This window comes from Myxocyprinus asiaticus, chromosome 1, assembly GCF_019703515.2.
Source record: "Myxocyprinus asiaticus isolate MX2 ecotype Aquarium Trade chromosome 1, UBuf_Myxa_2, whole genome shotgun sequence".
NCBI classification, from domain to species: Eukaryota; Metazoa; Chordata; class Actinopteri; order Cypriniformes; family Catostomidae; genus Myxocyprinus; species Myxocyprinus asiaticus.
In genome coordinates this window covers 45,227,958-45,250,461 of record NC_059344.1, presented here as the reverse complement: position 1 = coordinate 45,250,461, position 22,504 = coordinate 45,227,958, and the positions used below count along the sequence as shown (strand labels likewise).

At 43.2% G+C, this 22,504-nt stretch overlaps 1 protein-coding gene across 1 annotated transcript in view; it reads left to right on the top strand.

Annotated features, from left to right (window-relative positions):
- LOC127446152 (uncharacterized) overlaps positions 1-21,896 on the top strand; it is a 95,101-nt gene extending 73,205 nt beyond the window's left edge. Inside the window, exon 2 of the mRNA XM_051706852.1 lies at positions 21,858-21,896. The gene's annotated coding sequence lies outside the window, so the exon portion shown is untranslated. The remainder of the gene's footprint in view (positions 1-21,857) is intronic.
- Positions 21,897-22,504: the final 608 nt, after the last annotated feature.

The following is a 22,504-nucleotide window of genomic DNA, read 5'->3' as shown; positions in this document are numbered from 1 at the left end:
ATATATAAAGCTTTTGTAACATTATAAATGTCTTTACTGTCACTTTTGATCAATATAATGCATCCTTGCTGAATAAAAGTATTAATTTCTTTCCAAAAAGAAAAAAATTATTACTGACCCCAAACTTTTGAACGGTAGTGTATAATGTTACAAAAGCTTTCTATTTCAGATAAATGCTGTTATTTTGAACTTCTATTCATCAAAGAATCCTGAAAAAAATTGTACACAACTGTTTTCAACATTGATAATAAAAATAAATGTTTCTTGAGCAGCAAATCAGCATATTAGAATGATTTCTGAATGATCATGTGACACTGAAGACTGGAGTAATGATGCTGAAAATTCAGCTTTACATCACAGGAATAAATTGCATTTATATATATATATATATATATATATATATATATATATATATATATATATATATATATATATATAGAACTTGCCTCTGGGGTGTTTACCATTTGCACTGATCACCTCAGCACATTACCGTATGAATAGCGGCCTCTGTGCATGGGTGGGATCACATTAGGGATAATTAGCTGAGCCAGGAGAAACTGTACATCACTTTGTTTCATACAGATTACACTGCAGGAGAATATTTGTTTTAAATTTGAATTGTTTTATTTAGACATTTTAAGCTTTCTTTAGACATATGTTTCATGTTTGTGTGATAAGTATTCACGGAGTTTCAGTTCATTTTTGTGACGTGTTTCAAAAAGATGCTCATGGAGACAGAGACAGCTGAAAGTGCACCCTGATTATTTTCTTTATTTTACAAAAGCACAAGGTTTTGTTGTTATTGTGAGTGTACACAAACAAAAGTAGACCCTTTATAGTTTCTAATGATGTCTTACACTTATCTGTATGCCCAAAAATTGAGTATTTTAAGTTGTTTCCGCTGTAATGAGGAAAAAATCCACCGCACCGGCGCGTCCGTCGACCCCAGAGGGTTAACCCCATTGAGCATTTGTGGAATCAGCTAGACTGCAAGGTGCATGAGAAGTGCCCAACAAGACAACCACATCTATGGCAAGTGTTACAGGAAGCGATGGGTGAAATGTCACCTGAGTATCTGGACAAACTGACAGCTAGAATGCCAAGGATCTGCAAAGCTGTCATTGCTGCACGTGGAGGATTTTTTGATGAGAACTCTTTGAAGTAGTTTAAGAAGTTCTAAATTTTTTTTCAAAATGTAATAGTAATTTTTCACATTATTAATGTCCTGACTATACATTGTGATCAGTTGAATGCCACTTCAAATCAATCAAATCAAATCACTTTATTGTCACACAACCATATACACAAGTGCAATAGTGTGTGAAATTCTGAGCTTTTTTCACACACCGCCTGGTATATATGTCCTGGATGGAGGGAAACTTACCTCCGATGATGTGTCTGGCAGTTCGCACCACACTTTGCAGGGCTTTGCGGTTGTGGACGGTGCTATTGCTGTACCAGGCGGACATGCAGCCAGTCAGGATGCTCTCTACAGTGCTGGTGTAGAACCGTGTGAGGATGTGGCGGTTCATTCAAAACTTCCTCAGCCGTCTCAGGAAGAAGAGGTGCTGATGAGCCTTCTTCACAATGGCTTCAGTGTGGATGGACCATGTGAGTTCCTCAGTGATGTGGACACCCAGGAACTTGAAGCTGCTGACTCTCTCCACTGGTGCTCCATTGATGGTGATGGGACTGTGTTCTCCATCTCTTCTCCTGAAGTCCACCACAAGCTCCTTTTTCTTACTGACGTTGAGGGAGAGGTTGTGCTCCTGACACCAGTGTGTCAGAGTGTGCACCTCCTCTCTCATCATTGTCAGTGATCAGACCTACCACCGTCGTATCATCAGTAAACTTAATGATGGCATTGGAGCTGTGTGTTGCCACACAATCATGTGTGTACAGAGAATACAGGAGTGGGCTGAGAACACAGCCCTGCAGGGTTCCAGTGTTGAGGGTCAGTGATGAGGAGATGTTGCTGCCCATTCTAACCACCTGGCATCTGCTTGACAGGAAGTCCAGGATCCAGCTGCACAGTGAGCTGTTTAAGCCCGGAGTTTCTCATCAAGCTTGGAGGGCACTATGGTGTTGAATGCTGAGCTGTAGTCTACAAACAGCATTCTCACATAAGTGTTCTTTTTTCCAGTTGGGAGAGAGCAGTGTGTATTGTAGATGCAATGGCATCATCAGTGGAGCGGTTGTTGTGGTAAGCAAACTGCAATGGGTCTAGTGATGGAGGCAGCACAGAGCAGATGTAATCTCTGATTAGTCTCTCAAAGCAGTTGCTGATGATGGGGGTCAGAGCAACAGGTCACCAGTCATTTAAGCAAGTGATTTTTGATTGCTTTGGAACAGGCACAATGGTGGACATTTTAAAGCATGTGGGGACTACAGACAAAGAGAGGGAAAGTTTGAAAATGTCCGTAAAAACACCAGCCAGTTGGTTCAAGCACGCTCTGATGACGTGGCCCGGAATGCCGTCTGATATTCACCCGTCGGAAGGATCGGGTTACATCCGCTACAGAGACGGAGAGTGAACTAACCTCTGTAGCTTCGGCCGCGAGTGCTCTCTCCGTGAGGGCGGTGTTATTTCCCTCGAAACGAGCATAAAAAATATTTAGCTCATCCGGGAGAAAGGCAGCGGTGTTCACGGCGGAGTTTTTATTCCCTTTAAAGTCTGTGATGATATTAATCCCCTGCCACATGCTTCTAGAGTTGGTGGTGTTAAACTGTCCTTCAATCTTGTTCCTGTACTGGTGTTTTGCTGTTCTGATAGTTTTTCGCATATCTGGCTTGTTTATGGTCCTCCGCATTTCCGGAATTAAAAGCGGAGGTCCGCACATTAAGTGCCACGTGAACATCGCTATTAATCCAAGGTTTCTGGTTCGGATAGATCCGTATTGTTTTGGTCGGCACGACGTCCTCTACGCACTTTCTGATGAAACACGTTACGCTATCAGCGTAAAGCTCGATGTTGTCATCAGAGGCGTACCGGAACATCTCCCAGTCCATGTGATCAAAACAGTCTTGTAGCGTAGAGTCTGATTGGTCCGACCAGCACTGGATCGTTCTGAGGGTGGGTGCTTCCTGTTTCAGTTTCTGCCTGTAAGTGGGCAGAAGCAGAATGGAAGAGTGGTCCGATATACCAAATGGTGGGCGGGGGAGGGATTTGTAGCCATCCCGGAAGGGAGAGTAGCAATGGTCCAAAACCCGGTCCCCTCGTGTGTTAAAACTAATGTGTTGGTGGTATTTTGGTGCGACTGATTTGAAACTGGCTTTATTAAACTGGGTACTGGGTAGCGGGGGTCGATTTGCACGACATTTTACTCTGATGAGAACGCCGGCTCTGTTTCCCCTATTCCTTTTGCGTTTCTGTGGCCGGGCTGCCCAGACAAAGGGCTCCGCTGGCGTGTTTGTAAACAGCGGGTCGGCATTGAGGAATTTGAAGTCCGGTTTATGGTGTGTAATTGCAGAACCAATGTCCAAAAGTGTTTGTCTGTCGTAGACAATAAGGCAGACAACATACAAGACAAAAAACATAAGAATTGTAAACAAAACAAACAAAACACTACAATGTTGTGTCAGAGCTCGCAACGCAGCAGCCATACTCGGTGCCATCTTGAGTCCAAATTCACTTTGGTGCATAAAAGTACCAATTTCTTTCCATAAGAGTAAAATCTGTACATTATTCCAAACTTTTGGCCGCCAGTGTACGTCATTCGCCCGTGCGTGTCACGCCATATCCGTACACAGAGAAAATAAGATCTGGCTACTGTAGCGTGTGTGTGGGAGTAGCGTGAAGCTGAAAGTTTGTTGTCACAACAAACAAGAAACACTGACCATGGATGATTAAAAACGGCAAACCTCCGGTTAGTCACCGGTTGCAAAAACAAAGAAACCCCGAACAGAGTCTACAAGCAAAAAGGGAAAGCGACAGAGTCCGTAATAAAACCTAAATCAACATCGGCTTGGCTTTTCAGAGGTGGCGACAACTCAGAGATCTGAAAGGATTTAAAAGTGACACAGAGATGTTTTTTTTCTTACGCAACAGGTAAGATATTTTATTGATATGGTTTATGTATAGTTGTGTAATCACACACACACATACACACACACACACACACACACACACACACACACACACGTTGGTGCAGCTATCATTATGAGGACTCTCCATAGACATAATGATTTTTATACTGTACAAACTATAGATTCTGTCCCCTAAACCTAACCCTCACAAAAAACTTTCTGCATTTTTACATTTTCAATAAAACATTGTTTAGTATGTTTTTTAAGTGATTTAAATTATGGGGACACTAGAAATATCCTCATAAACCACATTTATAGCATAATACCCTTGTAATTACCAGTTTGTAACCTAAAAAAAAGTCCCCGCCCCTCCACACACACACGTCTGTGTGTAGTGCAATACAATAAATATACTGTAATCGGTGCAGAAATGTTCACGTTTCACACAATAATTTATATAAATAAATCCTTTAGTCCTAGGCTTGCCAAGGACATGTGAGTCTTGAAATGATGTTGACCACTGGTTGGTAACAATGACAATCTATAAATTAGTTACTAACATGGTCTATTTGTCCAGAATATCCTGCAGTTATAAAAACTTTACAACGTTTGACCTTATCAGACTAGCAATCATTGTGTCTAATGTTAACAAATGTTGCCTAACTTTTGTAACGTCATTTATTCCACAACATCAATGTTTAAAATAAGTCAAAACAACAGCATAAGATATGGCATTTACCTGCTCAGATGATAAGTTTTCGGATATCCGTCTTTTCCTTTCTTTTGTTATTTATTTGTCCATTCGCTCTGATAAGATGTCCTGTATCCAGTGTACACCGGTGCCTCGAAGCACATTCATCTGCGCAGAGGAGCAGAGCTGAAGTATGACTTACGTCATTACCAAAACAATGCCTTTCCGCAAGTCACATGCAGTTTTATTTTTTAACCGCTAGAGGGCCAAAAGTTACATAGTGTAGCTTTAAAAATCAATCTTGAAAAGGCGTGTGTTGAGTTAGTATTTGTATATACGTAGATGTACTGTAACTATTGTGTCTGCTGTTCTGATTGTGATTTAGAGCTCCTTCAGCCATTGAGGTGTAAGGAAAGATGGATTTGAAATGTGGGATCCTTTCATGTGAAGAAAATGGGGGAACTGGATGATTGGATTCTGCAGTCTACAGTGGTGTAGATGCAGTATACGGTTTGATCATGTCTTGCAAGTAGCAGGGGGTATTGGGTACTCTAGCATAGGCACGGGACAATCATTGTCTTATGCCCCTTTTCCATCAACAGCCAAAAGCTTGCTGGCATCGAACCACAAACCACTAATGTCAGAGGCTGTTGGGCTGGATAATGTCAGCATTAAAGCTTTCAAAACAACAGCGCTCAAAAAACAATATCGCTCTCAGTACCATGAAGTTATTTACACTGTAAACAGCCGATGCAACGATGAGACGCGCATTCAGTTGATGGGCATCCCTTATCGTGCAGCAGCTCCAACCACTTTCTTTTCCCTGTCTAATGAAATATTTGTAACAAATGGTATGTATGTAAATTGACTGATATGAAGAATTGTGTTAATTAGGCGATATATTTAAATAACTTCTAACCTGTTCATCAAAACCAGATGGAGTTGACAGCTTAATTAAATAACTTTGGATGTTAAAATACTCTTAAAACTCAAAACTACATCCACTTTATTTAAGATAAAATAATGTTAATTACAAATAACATATTTATGAATTTATTATGCATTTTATTTGTTATAACTTCTATTCATTGCATCAAAGCCATGCAGTTTGTGATGGCATAAATAAGCTACTCTGAAATAAATTATTTTGGATGATAAAATATGCTATCAAAACTCCTAAACCTACATCCATTTTGTTTTTTTTAAAAATAAAATTATGTTAATTTCAAATATAATATGTGTGAATTGATTATGAATTTTATTCGTTATAACTTTTATTTGTTGCGTAAAAAGCAGCTTGTGACAGCATAAATAAGCTACTCTGAAATAAATGATTTTTGATGACAAAATACGCTCTCAAAACTCCTAAGAGTTTTAAACTCCAGCCTGTTTTTTTTCCGTACGACTAAAATAAAATTGTCATTTCCAGTAATCATATGCATTAATTTATTGCAAGGAATTTGTCATAAGTAACTTACGGGAAACAGTCAGGCGTATAGATTTCTTAGAATATGTTTTTCTTTTTTGCTTTTCTAAAGCTCTATTCGGACAGGATTAGTTTTATATGGGGTGTTTTGTGGGGTAATGTAATAATTACCAAAGCACCTCAGTGAATTTTAATCCTGTGCAAAAAGTTGATGTAAGTAATTTTTCCAGACTTTTTCCTGACTGTGTGCACCAGCGCTGGTTAAAATTACAGTGTGTTTTGCGTTGTTTGTAAAAAGCCATTATATTTGCACTTTCCAGCCCTTGAGCACTTTAAATGTAGTTGTTTCTTAAGTTCTCTGATTGTGTTGGGCCTCATGTACTCAGATAGAAGACAAAGGCAGGCCTAACAGTCGTAAAAGCCTGACCACATACAAATTCATAAATCTTACTGATAAAAACCGCGCCGAAATCAAACAAAGGGAGTCCAAAACAGACCCCATGAAGCCTTGCTCACTAAAGGATCGAACTCTCAACTCCTATTGGATGAGGCACACAACAGAACGCCCCTCAACCATGACGTCATCGGGAGTAGAAATAACTCTGAGATGCTTCCGGGATTTGCTTCCAGCAACTTTGCTCGCCGTGTGTAGACGCAGCTCATCGCTGCTCTCAGGTGTAGCTTCGTGGCACAAGGAAGTAACGTCCGACTTGAAACTGTGGCCATACAATCTCCATCCCGCTGGACGAGTTGAGATTACTCTGTGTTCCACCTAACACTCTAACGGATCTGAAGGAGACCGCTGAGCAATCCGCATCTTCATCCGTTTGCCTGCAGAAGTGAAGAGAGAAAAGATTTCTCTTCCATCTTCAATCAAGTCAACGTCGCTGATTTCTCCTCCAGCCCGCTGAGAATCAGCAGCCGTACCGCCCACCAAAAGAGCGAGGAAACGGCCACCCGTCATCACCCGAGCCTCGAGGAACCGAGTCAGAGTTAAAGGATGGATGAACACACATTCTAGCTGCATCCTCATGCGATTCAAGTAAGAGGTTTACGTCTGGGCAGAGATAGAATATTATAGTATGTTATTCTTGTGAATCAAGGTTATTGCTTGTACAGTTTACGGACCGCCGAGTCCGCTCATTGCGGCTAATACTCAAGGTATTACTGTAATGTACTATTATCACGAATGAGATCTGCTGTGCTGTTGTCCAAACACATTGGACTGCTGTGTATTTCCTCCATCGCGGGTGAGACCGGCACACTGAGTTTATCCATTAAAGAATCAAAGACCGCGGGACAGTTTACGAGCCGTCCACCGCGTCTCTGAGTGATAAACTAACAGCTTCTTTCTCTCCCACGATCAAGAAACCGGCTTTGGGGCCGTCACTTTATTCTCTCTCTCGCTCTCGTACTAACCACACACACACACACACACACGCACACGAGACCCCTCACAAACATCCTCGCACACACACTTTTGGCTAATAGATAACTTCGTGATAAAGCTCAGCTTTGTCCCTAAGTTATCGTACAAGCGGAGATACGCGGTAAACTGGTAGACGGCATTGACCGGTTTCTCTCTGCCCACATTCGCGGCCATATTCTCTAGCCGGAAATCTCGTGTGATGTACTCTCCACGAGAGTCACATCCGCCATTTTGTGCACGTTCCTCCTTACACACACACACACACACACACACACACACACACACACACACACACACACACACACACCTTCCTCATGTGTTATAGGATTATTTTGGTTACCATATCTAATCATATCACTGTTTTAGTTTGTAGTTGTAAGTCGGAAGTTTATTGACTGCATTGTTTTGATTATTAATTGATATTACTGCATAAATAAACTTTACGTTATATTTCAAAGAGAAGTGTTTTGGTTTGTTTGCATACACCTGTGTCCAATGCTGATGGGATGTCAGTGCTCGGATTCAAGCCTTCATTCATTGTTTTTTTTTTTTTCCCGAAAATCGATATTCTTCAGATGTCGATTTTCCTAAGAAAACAATCTAATATTGAGACTGTTATACTATCTGGTTATTAGTCCCTGATTTCAGGATGGTGCCCCGGTGATATTAATCCTTATTAATATTCTATTGATTTTTGATAATTGATAATTATCTTTGATGATTGTTGAATTTGAAGGATCAATAAGCTAGTGTTAATTTTAATCAATGTTTCATCGATGTTAAAAATTAATAATTATCTTTGATAATTGTTGATTTAAAGTATTAAAAAAGCTAACATTGATTCAAACCAATGTTCTGTTATCTTTGATAATTATTAATTATTGCTAATAACCAAACCCACTCCTAAACGTAGCACACTACATTTACTGGAGCCCCATATGAGGTTTTAATGAGTTAGATTCTATTATTTAATTTAAATATTAATTAATAACTAAAGAAATAATTATCAATTATTTCTGATAGTAACCCTGATCTAAACAACCAGTAAAGCCCTACAATTGTCTGAAGTGGATGTTGGTCAAGAGAAGATGCCACAAAATGTAAGATGCGCTTCACAACTTAAGATAACGCTGGCTGTTGTGTTTGAAGTGATGCATGTTTTTCTCAAGCATTTTATGCTGTCTAGTGTTTATTTACCCGTATAAAAGAGACAAAAAGCATGTTATCTTTTGGTTTGGATAATTAGAAGGAACACAAGCATGTAATTTTGTAATTTGAGCAGAATGAGTGCGGGAAATTGAGTCCTGCGTTTTGGAACATAGGCCTATATATTCCAAAGGGACAAATAAAATGACATAATGTGAAGGATTGTCCATATTTTAATTCAAGAGTGTATATAAGATTAAAGACTTGTTAATGTCATTAGTTCTGTTATATTTAGCCAGGTATTCCAATCAATTTGTTTTATAATCACAGATACAAGATATGATCATGTTTAATATTTCCTGCATAATTAATTATCACAGCTATACATTTTCCTATAGGTCAGTTATGTGTGACAGCAGTGTGTAAATGCAGAATACACACCTATCTCTGTGATTTTTACAAATATCGCTTATCCTGTGTGAATCAATGGTAAACACTATAGGCTAGGCATCCACAGTAATAGTTACTTTGCGGACATATGTCCGGAAAACTAATACCGTCCGAATATGGCTTTACTGTCATTGAAGCAGGGTCATCTCTCCCCCACTTTAATAAGAGTAGAGTTGCAATGCAGTGACACGATCAGAGAAAAAATGTCACCCAGCGAAGACATTTCATCCGTTTGGAAAAATTACCAAAATTGGTCTATTCCATGGTTAAAATGTCCATTCTGTTTTTCTAAATTTTTTAGAGTAAATCCCCAGAATCCCCATATAATAATTAAAGTTGTTCTAAGCCACAAGTAAGGTTCCATATGTTACACATGTAAAATAAAGTAAATAAATAAATAAAAACGTCTGAATGTACTCAAACACAACTATTGTTGATTGATCTTTTAATATTCTTAAAGTAGACAACCTTAAGTAGCTAAATGTTCTAAAATGTTCTTTTAAAAAAAATAAATAAATAAAATTAAATAAATGCAAAGTTTACATATCTCATGCAATCGATAATTTCTCTTGGTCCACCCACTCAAAAGTTTCTGCCTATGCTAATGATTGGGTACCCCTGTGTTGAGAAACCATGTATTGAATTTGATGTTGGCAGAAACAAGAAGCAAAAGTAGAGACAAGTCAAGTCAAAATTTGACTTGAGACTTCTATCACTTCTTACTGTCTTGTAGTTACAGTAAGGATATTTTTGATGTTATACTGAATAATGAATGATTACAACATTAAAAGAAGTCTGGCGGATAAATAAGGAAATATAAAGACAACTTAATCAGCCCTAACATTGGTTTAAACATTTGTATTATATACTAGTTGTGAAATGATCAGGAAATTTGAGGCCGATACCGATCCCAGTTTTTTTTTTTTTCTCACTAAGATGGCAGATACCAATCTAATCACCACTTTTTCTTTTTGAAGTGCCCTTTCCTACAATTTTACAAGTGATGTGCTGCAGTTATCTGTTTATGCCTTACACTCTTAAATTACATTCAATTTACATTAATTGTCAAACATTTATTTGAATTGAGTACAGTTATGAATAGTTTTGATGTCTGTAACAAGGTTAAAGGATGGGCAAGGAGGAGGCGGGAACCAGCTGAACAGTCAAAATAATGTTTAATGAAAACTTAAAAAGACACAAACATAAACACACACGGAAGCTGCGTGTGGCTCTCTCTAACTGCCACATCCAGCTCAGCTTTATCCCTCTCCTCGGCTGATTAGCCTGATTGGGGGCCGATCATGCACACTCACGGCCCAGCCCTGCCCTCCTCCTCATCGCCTCCTCCCTCGTTTGCCTCAGGCCAGGGAACCCCCAGCATGATGAACATCCCCCCCTCCTTTCCGAGGAAAGGGGAGAGGGAAAGAGTGAGGCGCAGCGACAGTGAGAGAAAGAGAAGAGAGAGAGAGAGAAAAAATAAAATTGCTCGCCGGTTCCCAGACACACCATCACCTGGTCCTCGACCACTCCTCCACCTTCTGGTGGATGACAGCTGCTTCTCCCCGGGCGGACAGCAGCGAGTCCTCCAACCCCTGGCGGATGGAATGCCCCTCCACATTCTGGCAGCCGGTGGCGAGCCCCTACGCCCCTGGCAACGGCTCCACCACTCCGGACAGCTGGCAGCGAGCCTCCCCTCGTGGATGGCGGCCGTTCCTCTGTGTCCAGGCGGCCAGCAGCAACTCCTCCGTCCCCCGGCATATGGCCGCGGCTGCTCCTTACGGTGGACAGCAGTGGTGAGGATTCCACAACAGTGCATCCCTCCTCCTTCCCGGGTTTCGTCACCAATGTAAAAAAGGTTAAAGGATGGTCAAGGAGGAGGCGGGGACCGGCTGAACAGTCAAAATAATGTTTAATGAAAACTTAAAAAGACACAAACATAAACACACACGGAAGCTGCGTGTGGCTCTCTCTCTCTCTCTCTAACTGCCACATCCGGCTCGGCTTTATCCCTTTCCTCGGGTGATTAGCTTGATTGGGGGCTGGCCGTGCACACTCACGGCCCAGCCCCACCCTCCTCCTCGTCACAATGTCACAATAAATTATCATTGCCAGCAGCCATATAACCGGTTGCCCACTGAAGCTAAGCAGGGTTGAGCCTGGTTAGTACCTGGATGGGAGACTTCCTGGGGAAAACTAAGGTTGCAGCTGGAAGAGGTATTAGGGAGGCCCAATGCTCCAGTACAGTGACAGGGACACTATACTGTAAAAAGGCACCGTCCTTCGGATGAGACGTTAAACCGGGGTCCTGACTCTCTGTGTTCATTAAAAATCCCAGGGCACTTCTCATAAAGAGTAGGGGTGTAACCCCGGTGTCCTGGCCAAATTTCCTCCATTGGCCCTTATCGATCATGGCCTCCTAATAATCCCCATCCATTAATTGGCTCTATAACTCTACTCTCTACCAATAGCTGGTGTGTGGTGAGTGTACTGGTGCACTATGGCTGCCGTCACAACATCCAGGTAGATGCTGCATACTTGTGGTGGTTGAGGAGAGTCCCCTGTTCACTGTGTAAAGTGCATTGAGTGTAGTGTCAGAAAAGTGCTATATAAATGTAACATTCATTCATTCATCATTGTGATATACTGCAATCAGTAAACACCATAAGAACATCATATACAGCAGAGATATGTTCACAAATAAGATAAATCTAATTAAAGGTTCAAAACTGCTTTAGTGAAAAATAAATAATATCTATGATTTGTTTACAGTCTTTGGCATTTTTTACTAATTTTCATTAATTATGAAGCAACTGCATGAAAATGTGGTGCCATTGTTGAAGGTAAAACCATTATTAGTGGTACTGTGACAAACATACTGTATATCTCTTATTTAAATTGGAGTTCTCACAAAATATGGCTTGGCTGCAAGGCCGTTTCTGAGCATATTGGTGCCCTAAGCGAAATCCTACTTGGATAACAATATTTTGCTTTGATTGCTGTGATTTGTCTGTTCCATGTGGTACAGACCTCAAGCAGACTGCCCCATCATGTATGCAAAGCGTGAAATTACTTGACACTCTTTCACCATTGTTTTTTGGTTTATCCTCAAGTGGATTTTAAAGTGTATGATTGAAAATGAAAAGACTGATCCAGAAAATACATTAACTTGTGCTAATTCTCAAAATCAATTTATTTTGTTTTATGAAATGTGTTATCAATTCTATCTTGTGTTCTGCCTCACTAAGCAAATGTATTATGAGTGCACTGGTAATGCTGTGTCATTGTCTTTTAATTATCAGAGGGCTCAATGCTATTAAGTCTTTCCAAATGATTCATTTTCAGGTTCACGGCCTGGTCATGGGGTCTCATTAACATGAACAGAGGAAAGAAGCATTTGCTTGTAATCCACAGGGTGTCACGCATGCACAAAATGATACCATCCTCTGGACCAAAAACAAATGGGATTTTCAAATTTGCTTGTAAATCTATTTGGGAAATAAAAAAATAAAATAAAAAAAAAACATTCAATCTGATCTTGAAGGTTAAACTTTTTCATCTTTGTCCTTATGTTATATCATGTTGTGTCTCAGTTTCAGTGTCTACAGTCTTAAATCTGATCTGAGTTCAAATGAGGTAACCTGGCTCACTACCCTCTCCACCATAATGCAGATATTCCCAGCTCAGCACTTATCACATTTAACATAATACATTTTGTTCTCCCTGAGAGATACTTTTATGGTATGGGGTTTATCTATTGCATGGAAAATGAGGTGATCTTTTACATTTTTCTTTTTGCCAGTGTAAAAATAATTACATTTAAGTCTAACACAGTGTCCTAATCAGATGCGATAAGATTCCAGCAATAAGCAATTTGGCTATACACAATGAACACGAAACGAAAAACACAACACAATCACAGCCAATCACAACATATTTGATGTATTATGTACTGTTATGAGAAGCTGAATTTTGGACAAATGAGAGATCACAGTGGGAGGGGCTGACTGGTATGACGCCACAAAAACTGAAACCAAGTGCTTGTTGCATTTTTGTGTGATGTCGGATTAGTACACAGTGTGAAACTGACTCCATTCCACCATGTCTATAAATTACCAATAAATTATTCTATAATATGTTACAACAGCTGACTGCAAAATTGTGGAATGGTTAAAATAAACAGGTCTTGAATGAAGACATTTTATTCTCAGTGTACATTTTTAAAAACTCCAACACCTGATATGCTTGTCTTCAGCTCAGCAACCTACGGGGACGCAGAATGCAGCTCACTCTGCCTGGATCAATGTCCTGAAACCACCTGAAAATCGATGACCTTTCTCTGAGTGTTTCTGTCTTGAGGTAATGTGCCCCAGGCAATTGACCTGAGAGGTGACGAGAGACAGCATACTCCAGAGGTGTCTGATTCACTGACATTGTAAAATAATACTGCAAAGACCTCCCAAGTATTGCTTCCCTCATGTACTTTTAACTACTTGCACTTCTTATCTCAGCCAAATCTTGAAGAGTTATTTTCAGCAGGCCTCTTCCACAACACAACCAAGTACGAGATGAGTTGTGTGTATTGTGTAATGGTATACGTTGTGTACAACACTTGAAGTGAAAATTCAATGTTATGGAGTGGGGTGACGTGACACTATGCTGTTCTCTACATTTGCAAAAAGATGAAAAGGTGCAAATAGTCATTAGAATGTCATTACATGATGTAGGCAGAGTTTCAGAGGGTGTGGTAATAAATCCCACAACTACTGGAAGGCAGATGACTGAGTGATATAGACACAAAGATCAGAAAGGGCTGTAATCACCTCTGTGCTTGGGCGTGGAGGTGGGATAAATCTAGGAAGAGGCGGGCTCCTTTGACATGAGGTATTAACACTCTGCTCTCACAGAGCCACTGCTAAGGTTTACAACTAAAACAATGCTGTGCTGTGGAACACACTGTGTTGAATTAGATTGCCTAAGAAGTGTAAGAGGCCTAAAGCATCCCTCTGCCCACCCACACTTACTACAGTACAGTTGCAGTTTGTAAGGGCATTTTTCAGGGAGGCTGATGAGTAAATTCATATTGATCAAACCTGCTCTCCTTACAGTGCAACAATAAATTATTGTAGTAATTTACTAAGGAAGGGCATTTTGATAATTTTGTCTACTTGAGTACTCAAAGTAATTACTGCCTTGCTTCAGGTTACTGTAATTATCTTAAGGTGTCCTTGAGTGTCTTGAAAGGCACCTATAAATAAAATGCATTATTATTATTATTACAATTATTGTAGGATTAAGCTGGAGCAGAGGTTGTGCATGAGTACAACAGCATGCCGAAAGTGCTGTTGTTCTTTAAGATGCACATAGCTGTTATCTGAAATAAGAAAAGCAAAGAATTTATAAAAGTGTGATCATTTTAAAACAAGGACATGCCACTGCATCGTTTTGATTTTTCTTTGTGTTACCAACTCTCTTTCCTTATCTCTCTGATCTGTCACTTGTTGTATCTGGATTTTCATTTAGATAGATAATTTAATCTCAATACCATATAAAACGTAAAATGTAAGAAGACATTGTGTGTATGATGTCAGGAGAGTATTTCCCTGTAATTTTGTCCAATACTACATTAAATGAGTTTAAATTTCATATGTTAATAAACATGGTATGTTTGAACAAGAAACCCTTCAAAAATGAAAACTTTTTATGAGTGTTTGAATATGAGGATCTGATCCACGTGCCTGGACAAAATTTGATTTTTGGGGTGATTTTGTCTTTAATTATATTATTAGAAAACCTATAAAGGAAAGCTTTGTATGATGTGTTTGAACATGAGGAAGTGATGCAAGTGCTAGGATGGATTTTTGGGGTGATTTTGCCTTTAATTTTCTCAAAAACTGTACAGTAAAATGACTTGAAAATTGATACAGTAACAGTCATTCTAATCTATAATCCTTTGAAAAAGTGAGCAAACCTATAAAGGAAAGCTTTTTATGAGTGTTTGAATATGGGACATGATGTAAGTGCTAGGATGTACTTTGAATTTTGGGGTGAAGTTGCCTTCAATTTTCTCAAAAACTGTACAGTAAAATGACTTGAAAATGTATACAGTAACAGTCAGGGTCACTCTTATCTATAATCCTTTGAAAACGTGGGAAAACCTATAAAGGAAAGCTTTTAATGATTGTTTGAATATGGGACATGATGTAAGTGCTAGGATGCACTAAATATTGGGGTGATTTTGCCTTTAATTTTCTCAAAAACTGTGCAGTTTTAATTGACCTACAGGATTTACAATTCAAAGTTTATTACAAGGTACATATGAATGACAATGAGAGATCCTTGGAAGAAAAGTAAAATTTATTCAATATAATATGTAAATGTAATGTTATGTTAATTCAGTAAACTTTGGTTATAAATTATTTACCTGCCCTATCCAAGAGTCTTCTAAACCAGTCACCTTTCACATAGGCTAAATCAAACATATTAATAAACACTAGCACGTCACAAACACTTAATAAACGCTTTTTCGTCAATATAGTAAAACTCGCTATCTTCTGCACTCAACAGGAGTCAGGAAGCACGTCTTTCTGTTCTTTCTGCAAAGTACCGTTATTACAGCAATATGCATGCACTCGGATTTAAATCGCGGCTGGCTTGACCGTGAAATTCTGAACCGCAGCTGGCTTGACTGCAGTCTTCAATCAGGCCACTCGCACCAGTGCGCCTAAATATTTTTTCACAGTCGCACACAGTAATTTTCAGTCGCAAATGCGATTGAAATGGTCACACTGTGGAGCCCTGATATAGCAGTCCAACTTGACTGTGTCCTGCAACAGAGAAGCATGATACCCGCAGGGTCTGAAAATCAGCGCGGGATTGCGCACAAATGTAATAATTCCCGCATGTTCCACATTCATAATGTGGGGAATTACCGCACACTTTTATTCACTTTAACATGTAGCTGTGAATTGGTAAACCAATCCATACAGATGAACAAATCATTAATCTTGTGTTTACAGTAGCGTTTCTAGCTTGTATGGCGCCCTGGGCGAAACCTGCTTCAACACGCCCCTAAAGTTGGGGGGGGGTGGGGGGGGGGGGGTTGGGTCTGTGTGGGTACCTCGTGCCGTCCCCCCTGCAAGATGCCACCCTGGGCAACAGCCCATGTCGCCCATGCCTAAATCCGCCACTGTGTGTTTATATCAAACTGTGATTCATTATACTGTTCCGCATCCCTCTCTCGTGCACTTCACTGAATGTTTGTTGAGTTTCATGTAAGCGCACGCAGAAAGAAAGCCACAAGTACGTTTGTTGCATATTTATTGAACTTAAGTTTCGGTGTTTGAATGCCATTTTTCCGTGTCACTGTAAGCGAGCGATGCATTAAAATTATCGCTCCTGTTTATAATCAACAAAGCAAAGCTGTCAACATCTATATATTGCAAGTGCGCAACATCAGAGCGATCTAGTTTATGTATCAGGGAAACTATACTTTCATATCGCCACGCTTTCGTATCGCTCCCTCATATGAAGCGCCACGCACATATCGGGATTTATAAAAAATAAACTTAGCGTGAATATGTGCACACTGTACGGACACTCTTGACTGTGCGTATGCGCTCTTTTACTGGTGTGTGTGTGAACTGAGGACTCCAGCTGGACAAATAATGAACTGAACAGACTGATTATAAACTCTGATTTTCATTTAATTCACATTTAGAATAAAAAAAGTATGTAGTTAAGCACTTGAAACAAAAGTAATCGTTATCAAGCCAATAGTAGGCTAAATTATTTTGATGTAACTAATTGAAAAGGCATTCAAATATAAGCTCTAAAAGGGAAATATTGGTTTGGAATGCGATATGTTTGGAGAATTTTTCCGTGTCCTTATAGAGAAGGAAAATACAGTAACTAAAAATGACAGCAAAGATTTCTTAGTCTGAGATATTTTCTGTTCTATTACAATCATGTACTGAGATAAGTACAGCATTTGGATAAAGATTATCTGTAATGCGATGTGCACTTGACTATGACTGACGACAAATGGCTCGGTAAAACGGACAGTAGCTAAAAGACAGGCACAGCTGGACACATTCAGTAGTCGAACAGACCATTGGAGAGACATGTCTCATCAGAAACAGTATTGTACAGCTGTAAACAGGTACAGCAATGCACATAAAATGCTCATCAAATGTGCTGCCTGCTCCACTTCATCCCGAACCTCATCGCAATGAAACCCCTGTTCTAGTCTAATAAAAACATTATGAAAAGTACATTTGCCATTCAGCTGTTTTTGTTTTTTTATATAAAATACTAGTCAGATATAAAATTTTAGTAATCCGATGATATCAGACAATGCTGCACAAAGAATTTTAATAATCGTTTTGTTTCCAGTGCTAAATATTTAACTTCTCAATACCCTCTAAACAATTTAAAAGGTTTTCTGAGAAGCAAAATTGCTTAGTTTAGATTTATGTCTGCAAAAATAAAACATTTTGTCAAGGGATATTCAAGATATATTCTTTGAAAACAAGTTCATATCTTAATAAATGATGTTTCTTCACAGTGCAGTATCTAACCTTATATGTGGCATTTACAGTCTTATTTCTTATAATACAGTTCCATATCTGTCACTCACTCGACGTTGTGTTGATGTAGTGACACTAGGGGTCACTCTTGGGAGCCGAGACACCTCTGGTCTTTGATAAAAGGCCAATGAAAATTGGCGAGTGGTATTTGCATGCCACCCACCCGGACATACAGGTATAAAAGGAGCTGGTATGCAACCACTCATTCAGATTTTCTCTTCGGAGCCGAACGGTCATGCTCACTGAGCTGAATACTACTGTTTATTCACCTCTGCTGGATCTGATGGCACATTTCAGCAGCTTCTCCCCCCTCTGCACTGATGCACTGCAGAGAATGCCCCTGGGCGCTTCGGCAGAAACAAAAGAGTATATTTCTCTAAAAGAGCGGCACACACGGAACGTCTTTTTAAAGACGCGTCTTTCTAAAGATGCTTTTCCGATTGTGTGTTATTCCTTGTGGCGCTCGTTATCTCTCACCTTCTGACGGTCACGATCACTGTCTTTCGTGTCTGGGCACTACTTACGTGGAGACAGCGTTCGTGGATGGTCATGTTCTCATTGCGAGGATATGTCCATGGCAACGTTGCGGTCGCGGCTCACCTTCGTAAGAAAGCAAGCCACCCCAGAGGCTCCCCGCCTCGGTCCTTTTACCCACGGGTATGAGGCCAGCGCGGCTAGCACTGGGGGCGATTTGGGGACACCAATGGGACCGCCTCCACCGGGTATCCCTCCGCGGACCTCCCATTCCCCAGCACGCTCGTCTGCCCCGATCGGGCTTCTGGATAAGTCCGCCGGCTCGTCTCACGGCGAGTTCGACCTCTTATTCAGAGCCCGTGAAAGTGATGAGTTCTCGAGCGCAGCATCAGAGAGCAGGCTCGTCCAGTCGAAAGCCTCAGCTGGGCTCCTCCCTTCGGGGACGATTGCCCAGTCACAGGCTGACGTGGAGATGACGACATGCTTTCCTAGGCAGCCGCGAGCGTCGGCTAGAGTGGAACTCACTGCTCTTCCCTGAACCCTCACGGCTCGGTGATTGGTTCCTGGGCTCGCGGTGCCGCTCAAAGCCATGCCCTGCCCCCGTTCCTTTCTTCCTGGAAGTGCATGAATAGCTGACAAGGTCGCGGGAGGCACTTTTTACTGCCCGGTCCCGATCTTTTCAGCTTCCCCGCCCTCACTACCCTCAATGGTGGGGCGGCCAAGGGCTATTCGGCAATCCCCCGGTGGATAAAGGCGCTCGCGGTGCACCTATACCTGCAGAGTGCCGCCACCTGGCACGGGTGCCCAAAGCCCCCATCCAAGGCCTGTAGGTTTACGTCGTCTCTGACGGCCAAGGCCTGTAGTGCTGCTGGACAAGCCGCCTCCGCCCTGCGCGCCATGGCTCTCCTGCAAGTCCACCAAGGAGCTAAAGGAACTGCACAAGGGTAGTTCTGCCCTGGGATTGATGCAAGAACTGCGCTTAGCGACCGACCTCACTCTCCGAGCGATGGAGGTCACAGTGCCGTCTCTTGGGCGGATGATGGCCACACTAGTGGTCCAGGAGCGCCACATTTGGCTCAACCTGGTCGAGATGGGTGAGGCCAAAAAGACACGGTTCCTTGCTGCCCCCGTTTCCCAGGTGGGCCTATTCAGCGACACCGTCGAGGATTTTGCCCAGCAGTTCTCGATGGTGGAGCAGTAGACAGATGCTTGCCGGCATATCCTGCCCCGGTGCGGCTCAATATCCCACACCCTGTCTACTCATCGCCAAGGGCGTCCCCCTGCGGTGACTGCACCGGCTCCGCCACAGCCCACCCCTTCGGCCAGGCCCTGGCATGGAGCCCACCACAGGAAGCAGACGCCACCCGTCTCACGGCCGCCCAGAACCCGTGAAAGGCTTCAAAGCACCCTTGAGATGGGTGACCCAGGGACAACGAAACCTGCTGCTCTGGAGCTGGTAAGCAGATCTCTCCATCTTGTTGTTACCTTTTGCATTTAATTGCGCTGCATGCCCAAGTGGCTGCAGTACTCAGCAAGAGCGGTTTCCTTGTCCCTGGGTCATGTATCCAGTGTGCACGGCCGTCATCATAACCACCGTCCACCACTCTATTTAGCAGGTTTGACGCTCCAGCGGCAGTCTCCCGCCCCTGAGCGCCCAGCTGTGGCACAAATCCGCCACCGATGTGACAGTCTCCATGGGTCATGAGGACAGGCCTCTTCCTCCCCATCCCAGGCTGTTCCGGGGGTGGTCACAAGGAGCCAGGTAAGTGCTTCGATGTCCTTAGGCTCAGCACGGCCATGAAGTGGTGTGGCACCTCGAGCTCTGCCCCGGCACGAGGCCCCACCTGCCGGTACATCCGATGACGTTGTCCCTTTGGTCCCCCTTGCGCGGAAATTGGACACATGGCTTGCGCTTTCCAATCCGTCGCGAGGGCTGGTCCGGACCGTCCGACTCAGCTGCGCGATTCACTTCGCCAGGCATCCACCCAGGTTCAGCGGTGTCCACTTCACCTTGGTGGAGGACGAAAATGCTGCTACCTTGCATGGAGATCGCTACCCTCCTACGGAAGAGCGTGATAGAACCTGTCCCTCCAGCCGAGATGAAGAAGGGTTTTTCAGCCCCTACTTTATTGTACCGAAAAAAGGCGATGGGTTGCGGCCAATCTTGGACCTGTGAGTTCTGAACTAGGCTTTACACAGACTCACGTTCAAGATGCTGAAGCAAAAATGCATTCTGGCGAGCATCCGGCATCAAGATTGGTTCGCAGCGGTAGACCTGAAGGATGCGTACTTCCACGTCTCGATCCTTCCTCGACACAGACCCTTCCTGCGGTTTGTGTCTGAGAGTCAGGCATATCAGTACAAAGTCCTCCCTTTCGGCCTGTCCCTGTCTCCTCGCGTCTTTACGAAGGTCGCAGAGGCTGCCCTTGCCCCGTCAAGGGAGGTGGGCATTCGCATTCTCAACTATATCGATGACTGGCTAATCCTAGCTCATTCTCGAGATATGTTGTGCGTACGCAGGGACCTGGTGCTCTCACACCTCAGCCGACTAGGGCTTTGGGTCAACTGGGAAAAGAGCAAGGTCCTCCCGGTTCAGAGCATCTCTTTTCTCGACAGATTACCCTCAGGGGAGAGTGGAGACTCCACCCTCAGGTGGTCCAGCTGATTTGGAGTCGATTCGACAGCACAAGTGCACCTGTTCGCCTCCCAAGAATCCTCCCCACTGCCCGCTCTGGTACGCCCTGACCGAGGCCCCCCTCAGCATAGACGTGCTGGCACACAGCTAGACCCCTGGCATGCACAAATATGTGTTTCCCCCAGAGAGCCTGCTTGCACAGACCCTGTGCAAGGTCAGGGAGGACGAGGAGCAGGTCGTCCTAGTAGCACCCTACTGGCCCACCCAGATGTGGTGCTCGGACCTCACGCTCCTCGCGACAGCTCCCCCATGGTGAATTCCCCTGATGAAGGACCTTCTTTCTCAGAGACAGGGCATGATCTGGCACCCACGCCCAGATCTCTGGAATCTCCATGTCTGGCCCCTAGATGGGACACGGAAGACCTAAGCGGTCTAGACACGATCACTCAGGCTATGGCCCCCTCTACGAGGTGCCCGAATGCCTTTAAGTGGCATCTGTTCGCTAAGTGGTGTTCTTCCTGATGCAAAGACCCCCAGAGATGTGCAGTCGGATGAGTGCTTTCCTTCCTGCAGGAGAGGCTGGAAGGGAGGCTGTCCCCTTCCACCTTGAAGGTGTACGTTGCCGCCATAGCAGCACACCACGACACAGTCGATGGTAAGTCCTTAGGGAAGCACAACCTGATCATCAGGTTCCTAAAAGGTGCCAGGAGGCTGAATCCCTCCAGACCGTGCCTCGTTCCCTCATGGGATCTCTCCGTAGTTCTTCAGGGTCGACAGAGAGCCCCCTTTGAGCCTTTGCAGTCAGCTGAGCTTAAGGCACTCTCCTTGAAGACTGCCCTCCTGACTGCGCTCACTTCCATCAAGAGGGTAGGTGACCTGCAAGCATTCTCTGTCAGCGAAACGTGCCTGGAGTTCGGTCCAGGTTACTCTCACATGATTCTGAGACCCTGACCGGGCTATGTGCCCAAGGTTCCCACCACCCCTTTAGGGACCAGGTGGTGAACCTGCAAGCGCTGCCCCAGGAGGAGGCAGACCCAGCCCTGTTGTTGCTGTGTCTGGTGCACGCTTTACGCATCTATTTGGATCGCAAGCAGAGCTTTAGAATCTCTGAGCAGCTCTTTGTCTGCTTTGGTGTACAGCGGAAAGGAAGCGCTGTCTCCAAGCAGAGGATCACCCACTGGCTCATTGATGCCATAACTATGGCATATGTTGCCTAGGACATGACGCCCCCGGTAGGGCTACAAGCCCATTCTACCAGGGGTGTAGTGGCTCCCTGGGCCCTGGCCAGGGGTGCCTCTCTAACAGACATTTGCAGAGCAGCGGGCTGGGCAACACCCAACACCTGTGCAAGGTTCTACAACCTCTGGGTGGAACCGATTTCATCCCAGGTAGTGGCACGCAACACAAGCGGATAAGCCCAGGATAGCTGGCCGGGTGTATCGCTTGCACATAGCGCTTTCCACCTCCCTTGAAGCTGAAGACGTGCACCATTAATTCCCAGTAGTGTTCACAAACTTTGTTCCCTGGTTGACTTCCTCCAAGCCCTGTGGCAGTCGAGTTTTCGGAGAGACTCGCTGCCGGCCCAGTACACGCGCTAAGAGCCCTGTTCTGGGGTAGGTGCTCCGCGTGTGGCGGTTCCCTG